The sequence below is a fragment of the Psammomys obesus genome, unplaced genomic scaffold (genome assembly GCF_907164565.1).
Source record: "Psammomys obesus unplaced genomic scaffold, mPsaObe1.curated_primary_1811, whole genome shotgun sequence".
NCBI lineage: Eukaryota > Metazoa > Chordata > Mammalia > Rodentia > Muridae > Psammomys > Psammomys obesus.
The window spans coordinates 4,018,848-4,027,775 of record NW_026596101.1 but is presented as its reverse complement, the minus strand read 5'-3'; the positions used below and the strand labels follow the sequence as shown (position 1 = coordinate 4,027,775).

Genomic DNA, 8,928 nt, shown 5'->3' with positions numbered 1-8,928 from the left:
ATGTACTCACTTATAAGTGGATATTAAATATAATTTACGGTAAGCATAATATAATCTGAACACCTAAAGAAGGTAAGTAAGAAGGAGGACCCTCAGTAAGATGATCAATCTTCACTCAGAAAGGCAAATGGGATGGACATTAGAAGAAGGATAAAACAGGGAATAGGACAGGAGTCTAGCACAGAAGGCCTTTGATACCAGCAGGGTATCAAAGCAGATGCTGAGACTCATAGCCAAGCTTTGGGAAGAGTTCAGGAAATGTTATGAAAGAAAGGGGAGATAATAAGACCTGGAGGGCACAGGAGCTCCACAAGGAGCGCAACAGAACCATGAAATCTGGGCCCAGGGGTCTTTTCTGAGACTGATACTCCAACCAAGGACCATGCATGCAGACAACCTAGAACCCCTGCACAGCTGCAGCCCATGGCAGCCCAGTCTCCAAGTGGGTTCCTTAGTAATGAGAACAGTGACTGTCTCTGACATGAACTCAGTGGCTTGCTCTTTGATCACCTCCCCATGATTAGGGAGCAGCCTTACCAGGCCACAGAGGAAGACAATGAAGCCAGTCCTAATGAGACTTGATAGGCTAGGGTCATGTGGAAGGGGAGGAGGACATCCGCTATCAGTGGACTTGGGGAGGGGAGTGGGAGGAAATGTGGGAAGGAGGGTGGGATTGGGAGGGGAAGAGAGAGGAGGCTATAGCTGGGATACTATTTGAATAATCTGTAATTTATTAAAAAATTAATTTGAAAAAGAATAAACAACAAAAGAACAAAAAAGAGAAATCTTAGTAGAAATTTAGCATCATGAGTATATTACACATAATTATATATATGCATATATATTTACATATATATGTAAATATATTGGAGAACCATACACATGTAACTCTACATGATTACTATATATTCCTAGCTTATTTTTATAAATTAAGAGTTGATATTCATGTAAATAATTTTCTGTCTACTTATAAAAGCTTCTAAACCTCACACATTTGTGTAAGGTGAGCATGATCTTGACACCAATGTTTCATGTAATGGCAATATCCCTAGAAACATCTGGATTTTATTGTGGAAGCAATCCACCCCATATCCTTAAACCAAAGACTCAGATTATACCCAGAACAGTACTTCCTTCAAATGGGAACCATTGCTTTTTTAATCATCAGTCTTTGAGCTTCCTTGAGCTTTTACTAAAATTCCAGGCATTGGTGAACAGAATTAGTTTGTCAGTAATGAGAGATAGCTGATTGTTTTCAGGCAAATGCACTTGTTGCCTGTTTTCTCAGAAGTGTGCCCTTTAGTGCTGAGGCTTCTGAGAGACTGTAACTCATTATTTTCTAGAGAAAACACACTTAAAACTATGTTCTATAACTAACTTTCAAAAATGATTAGCTTCTGAGTCAAAGTAGTGTAGCTCATTTCTTTATTGACATTTTCCTGTCACAGGAGAAAATGGGCTTTGTTGACAAGAAAAACATAAACATTACATCCCAGACAAAAGTGTAATTTAAATATTTATATAATTATGCTTCATAGTTTCTTCAAGTATGATCATCTAATTTCATCCCCAGGCCTGCTTGATCACAGGGCATCATGTGCTTATATAATTTGTTATGGTTTGACATTTTAATTATGGATAATATAATGTTTAAATTTTATTCTATCATTATAATCACAGATATAAACAAATATTACATATAACTTCACATTTATAAAACACTTTCATTTGGTATGGTATACCTTCACACTTTACCATGTCATAGTCTCTTTCTTCAGGGTGTGTTGCTCCATTGGAAGAAAAGTACTTTACAATTATTTAAATCCTGAAATGCTATAGATGTGAATTCTCAAACCTGAAACTCTAGAAGAACATTGCTTACTGGCTTGTTGCCCATGACTTTCACACCCTGCTTCTCATAGCACATAGGATCGACCACCTGTTCAAAGGTGGCACCCTTTCTCTTGGGAGTGGTGGGATTGGTTCTCCAACATAAATCATTAGTTATGACAATACCTCATAGACTTGACCAAAGGTCATTGATATGTAGGCAGTTTTCAACAATGGCCCTCTTTGCTCAGTTAACTCAAGCTTGTAGCAACTTGATATAAAATTAGCCATTAGTGTTATTAGCATAAAAGACAGAGACCCAGTAAAAAAATCAAAGAGAAACCATCAAAGTATGAATGTACATCACCTGTTTTTATCCCAGCTGTACTGAGGGTAATTCCATGACTTTTAATTTCCCCAGTGGTAAGTCTAAGCCAATGTATTACCTAAATAATTCTTTCCTATGGTTGCTGAGCAAACTGAGAGGTTTGCATCTATCAAACTGGACTGTTTAATTGTATAACCTAAAGGCCCCCTGAGTTCCTGGGGTACATGGAGTAAAAGGTTTTTTACATCAATACTTACCATTGGCTCATCTCTAAGGAACTGCTATGTACATTAGAAGGATTTTTCTCCTTAAATCTTAAAATATCATCCTTGAACTTCACAATCTCCCAAGGGAGACTATCAATGGAATTTTCAGCACCATTTTCAATTTTAACATTTGAAAATTCGACTTTTGAAAAGCTGAGGAGCAACATTCTATAGCAAATGTTATTTCAATATTTTTAGCCTGTGTTATGCTTTCTACTGTCTAGCCTAATAGTGTCATTTCTAAACTACGGCACCTCACCAACTTTCTTACTCTGTTTAGAGACAGCCCAGGCAGGCCTAAAACTAAATTCTTTTGTTTGAGCATCTCAAGTGCTGGGATCACATGTGAGTGCTCTCTAGGACTCCTGCCCTTCTTACATACTTCCTGCCTCACTGTTTGCTCCCTCATTCCTTAAGGCTGGATGCAGAAAACAAAATTCCTTCCCAATGAAAAAAGTCAGAAGACCCAAAGACCACACCCTTTAACTTAGCTCTCATGAAAATAAGACAGAGATGAACAGCTGCGCTACTCTGATCCTGTGGGTGCAGCTGACTACATTATGACTACATTAATTTTATCAAATAGTTCTGAGTTTTGGTGTTACCATTGCTCCATAACTTGTGTCCATTTGTTGGTGTGCAATTATCTAAAAAACTATGCACATAAAACTTTGGTAAATTCATGTTTCGTGCTTCTGTTTAATTAATCTGGCTTTTATCACACAGGTTACAGTCATGACCCATGCGATGCCCTTAGACATCTCACCTCTGCTTGCCAATGTCTAAATTCTTGTCTACAATAAATCTAGTTGGCATCAGCTGATGAACATTTTTCTTTTCAGGGCTGGGAAACTCTCTATTTAACTTTAGTCTTTGTTGTGAGTATAACAAATATTTGACAAAAATGCTCACACACATAAGTGTCCTACAGATATATAGCATGAAAAGAAATACATTTGTAATTATGCATGTCTGTGCTATGTATAAAGCAGAAATATGTAGGTGTGAAAACGTGTGTGTGTGTGTGTGTGTGTGTGTGTGTGTGTGCTTGCAAATGTGCCCATGTGTTTTGATGTCTTTGTGGCTCATGCAGAGGCCAGAGAGACACGCTGGATGCACTGCTCTATTACAATCCATCTTGGCATTAATGGAGTCCTAGGTTCAGTCCTCCATAGCATGCATACAAACATACATACATACATACATGCATACATACATAGTGAGGGAGAGAGGGAATGAAGGGAGGAAGGAAGGAAAGAAGGGAGGAAGGAAGGAAAGGAGGAAGGAAGGAGGGAAGGAAAGAAAGAAGGAAGGAACAATGGAAGAAAGAAAGGAAAAAAGAGGAAGGGGTGAAGGAAAAAAGGAAGAAAGTGATGGAGGAAGGAAGGGAGAAAAACAGAAAAAAAAGAAGAAAATAAACAAAGGAAGGACCAACATTTGGTGAGTGCAGTAATCAAGGTGTAGCACTGGCAGGTATAAAAGCACCATGAAATCATTATTCTGTACAACTACTGAATCCAAAATAAGTGGTGGTGATAAATTATAACATGATAAATGATATGGAAAACATGGTAGGACAGAAATAAAAGAACCACAAGCCAATACGAGTGAATTGGAGGCCACTGTCAGAGTCACAAGGTCTGAACACAGGGCTTGTCCCGGTTGCCACAGCTACCACCATGAAGACCTGTCAGTGGGGCCAATGACATAGTTGTAGGAGAGAGAGTAAGTGACATTGGATGGGACATCTGTGTGTTGCTGGGCATTTCTGTGGAAGATTCACAGAAGGACCTAGAGCACAGGGTTCAAAAGATCATAAATCTACCTGTGTTTGAGATTGAGAGTGGGAAACACTGATCCAAAAGCTTGATGGAGAAGCAGTAGGAAATGCTGTGTGTCAGTCAGTTCACCCTCCAGTGTGTCCTCAAGGCGAACAAACCTGACTTCCACCTGGCAAAAGCAGGCAGACGGCATCTACAACAGCTTCCTGGAGCAGCTGCACAAGAGGAATAGGCCAGAGCTCATCAGAGATGGCAAACTTGATTTCAATATGCAAGTGCATATTCAGAACAATGAACAGCTAACTATAGAACTAGTGTCCTCTGCTCTGGGAAATGCTAACTCTGACAGAAAGCAACTGTCAAAGCTCAAGAAATAGCAGCAAAGAAAAGACCAGAGCCAAGGGGCCTTTTGAGCCAAGCAAACAATACAATGCACCTTGTAAAGAAAACTCCAGGGCCAGCCATGGGGTAGAGGGTAACATGTCTTCTGAGCCGGAGCAGTAGGTGCAGAACCGGGAGCTCAGCCCATTAATAACGGGCAGAACAAGATCCTAACAACTTCAAGATGCTAATCCCCTACAGTACTTAAAGATGTTGGAACTCACATTTGAAAAGAAAACCAGAAATAAGACATTTGGGAACCCGAATTCTCCTGCAGAAAACACCAAAAGACCATTTCATTTTCTATAACGCTGTGGTATGATGGGGTAGTGAGTGTTGTGGGATGGGGGAATGATCATTGGTGACACACACACACACACACACACACACACACACACACACACACACACACACACACATCTTCCCCATGGAGAGAGGTCCATTGGCTTCTTTGCTTCCTACCATGTCTTAGCTTGCTTTGGAACAAGCTGACCCAGTGTCATCTGTCTGTCCTCAATCTGCTCTGGTGTATTCTATGTATCTACCATCAGTCCCCAGAAAATCCATGATGTCCATGTTGTCTTCTTCACTGAGTCACAAGCCAGGGCTGGTGTTATGAGCCAACAATAACTTATTTGGTGAGACTTTGTATCTTCTAAATTTTATAAAACTAAATAATAAAAAAATTAAAAAGTGATTTGGAGTATGTTACTTATCACTTAAATTACACAAAAAGATTTGCTATAATCTGAAATTGGGAACACTTTCTGCCCTTGATAGTTGCCTTTCTGATGACTTAGTCATTTTCTTTTAAATTATTTTTAAATAGTGCACACCAAAAAAATATCAGTCTTGTATCTTATCACCTTAAAAAAAAATAGCTTTCCACTAGTTTTCCCCTGGGTGGTCATTTTTCTATAAGCAGAAACTATGACAGATGATCCAATTCCACAATACCAAAGCCAGTCCACCATTCTCTGTTCAATTGAAGGCACAATCCATCTGCAAAGCGTTCTCATTGTGTGCTTCATGTAGAGAAAGAAACTGATATGTCATAAACACATAGCAGTTATTTTTCCATTTCTTCTTGTTTCTGTAGCAATCAAAAGGAGGGAGAGAGTTAAACATTTATTTACTTGTCAAACTGGACAAAATTCTTCAAAAAGAAAAATGATATGCCTCCTTAAGCACTTTAGCAATTTTAGCTATCAAAAAGGACAGAAAAAAAAAAGAAATTGATTTCTGTTCAGCGACTTTATTTTTTTATTCAATGAGTAACACTTGTTTCTCTTAGACATTTCTCTCTCTTTCAGATTTAACGGGTTATTTTAGAATCATTTTGCAATGTTTCTTAGAAACCTAACATTCTCTAGGAGACTGTCTGTTCTGTGCCTGAAATATACAAGAGCTACCTTTGCTGCCAGGCACTGTGATGACAGGGGATTCTGTTTAAGTCATCTCTGGCAAGGTAGTGTGCTGAAGCATTTAAGAGGCAAACAGGAAGGGCATGCTAATGGGTGAATCACTGTATATGATGAAATGAAGACACTGAATATACAGCATTGAAATTTTAAAGTCATATTTATTCTGTGTGCATGTGCATGCATGTGTGTGAGCATGCGTGTGTATATGTGTTCAAGCATGTGTGAGTACTGGTGTGTGTATATGTGTGTGTCCGGTGTGCATGTGTGTGTTCAAGTGTGTGCTCCTTTGTGCTAGTGTCTGCATGCAATAGAATGCAGAGGTTAAGGGTAACTTTTCCACAGTAGCTCTTTTGTTTCTTGTTTTGATGTAGGGCGGCTTGTTTCTCTTGCTCTGCCTGCCCTGCTATCGACTCCGAGCTAGCTAGCCCATGATCTTGCCCAGTGATTCTATCCTCACTCTCTAGAACTACAGGTAGGTCACATCACACTTAGATTTTTTCAAGGTGGGTTAAAGGGACAAAACTTTAACTTCACTCCATCTCTTTTACCCGTTGAGCTTTCTTGACAGAAACTTGTAGTTTATTTTTACAAATTCTATGAAATATACAGTATTTGGAGAATTATCTCTAGATATGACAGAGAACAGTGGAATTTCCTTAATTCTGAAGTGTTTACTCCTGTGACATGAAGTAAATACAAAAACAAATACAGTATGAAGAAGGAACCCAGTGTATCTCATTTTTAGACACAAAAGTGAATCTTTCCAAAGGGCTCTTCAGGCTCCATAAGATATTTTGACCTTAGAGGAAGATGTTCTTTTCTGCAGAGATTTTGCCCTTGACAAAAATATATCACTATGCAGTCATGGTTGGCCTGGAATTTGGTATGTAGACTTTACTGACCCTAAACTCATGGAAATCTTCCTATTTCTGCCTCCCAGTTGCTAATATTTAAGACCTCTTCCACAAAACCAAAAAAAACTTTATGTATAAGGAGGTTTTATGTTAGTATCAAATATCAGAATTTGATAATGATATCATTTCTTACAGTTTCCCAATGCCATCTGCAGACATATCTGTAACAGAATCAGTTTCATTCTGATCAATCTGTGTTGACTATTTTCTTTCTCTCTTTCCTGCTTACATACCAAATTCAAGGCCAGTCTTGAGGGACTGTCTCAATTCTAGATCACTATGACCCAAAATACCATTTCCAAAATGACTTGAAATAGAATAGCTATTGCCTTTTTTAATTCTGTAAATTTCACATGAAAAACTACATTATGGTGTAGAGGAAATGGCCAATAAAGAGATGGCTGGGCAGGCATGAGGACTTGACTTCAAGCTCAATACACAGAATACACATTAAAATGGAAGCTGTGGAAGGAAGAAGAGGAAATGGAGACAGAGGAGGAAGAGGGGAGCAGACAGACATGGTAGGACACTCTTATAATGCCAGCACTGTAAGAAGCAGAGCAAGGTGCTTGGTAACTTGGGACTTGCTGGCAAGATAGTCTAGCCAAGACAACAGCAGTTGTCCATTGAATTCCACATGTCTGTACACATAACTCATAAGCGTACACACCCTACACAAGATATTGTAGATGTATGCCCATTTTCTTTTCAGTTCTGAGGATGGAGGTAGTTCAAGGTTTCACATAGATAGTGTGAAGTTTGGAGGAGACCAATTATGGCCTAATAGCAAAAGTATGAATGTGGATTATTTTCTCTATACTTCTTGACCTAAAAGTATGTTCATACTTCTTTGGGATTATTCAAACAGACGGAGAGGAAGGGACGGAAAGAACTAAGAATAACAGAACCTTGTGGCCCTGTGACGACGGAACATTTGCTTTTCCTCTCTGCCCTAAACTTCTCAGACTTCTGCTATACACAAAAGTGTGTATAACAAGAACAACGCACCGGGTGTATCTCTGCTATAACTCTCATTTTCAACTTCCCATTAAGAATGCAAGCCTTAGGCTTGTTCTCTATGTCTCTGCCATTGTTTCCTTGCTCTCCGTTTTAACTTCACCAACTCAATCACGTTCTTCTACAGTATAAATTACAGTATAAATTAAGATCTGTGCTGTGGGCACTAGAGAGAATCATGCTGTCACTTATGTGTAGAATGAAGGAAATTTTTTAAAGATTAATATCTACCCACGCTTTGTTTTTTCATGTCTTTCTCTTTGAAAGCATTATAAATTCTGTGATTTATTTGACTCATTTTAACCAGAAAATATTAATATACCATTTATGTGTATAGTAAATAAGATAAAGTCACTACCCTGGGGACTTTTCGGTGGGAAACTGAACATCAAAGAGGCTTTACACTGCACTGTCCCAACACCTGCATACTAATATGTAACACTTTGTAGGTCCCAGTAGAGAGACAGAATCTCAAAATGAATGCTGTGGAAGGTACTGTGAGACTTCTATTATGTGTTGTGGAATCTCTCTGGTCATTGTCCTAATAAGCAGAACCCTATCAGAGGCAGCTCTTCTTCAATCCAGATGCAGTAGTTTCGACAATAGCTAGTTCCCTCTTTACTAAAACTATGGTACCAGAAGGTGTCCTGCAACATGAAAACAGCTGGCTCTACAGAGATTCAAGGAGACTCTGTGAGCAACTCACATGTTCAAGGGAGCCCAGGCATGTTATTAGTAATTGAGGGATTGTGCTTTCCATGAAAGAGGGAAAAGAAAACAAAGAAACAAGAAATATGGTGGGGAACACGTGTTTTCACCACAATAAAGGTTTCAACCTTAAAATAGAAAGCAACTGCTCCATTTGAAAGTAAACTTCATTGGCTTGTCATTTTGAACCTATAAGCAATGTCAGTTTCCTTCTCTTAGGGAAGAAATGAATAGCCAGGGAGGTCCTGTCAATAGTAAAAAGACTGGAGGCCCTGGAGC

At 38.9% G+C, this 8,928-nt stretch overlaps 1 pseudogene; it reads left to right on the top strand.

Moving 5' to 3' along the window:
• The first annotated feature begins 2,231 nt into the window (after positions 1 to 2,231).
• On the top strand, positions 2,232 to 4,709 carry LOC129692198 (D-aminoacyl-tRNA deacylase 1-like; annotated as a pseudogene).
• Positions 4,710 to 8,928: the final 4,219 nt, after the last annotated feature.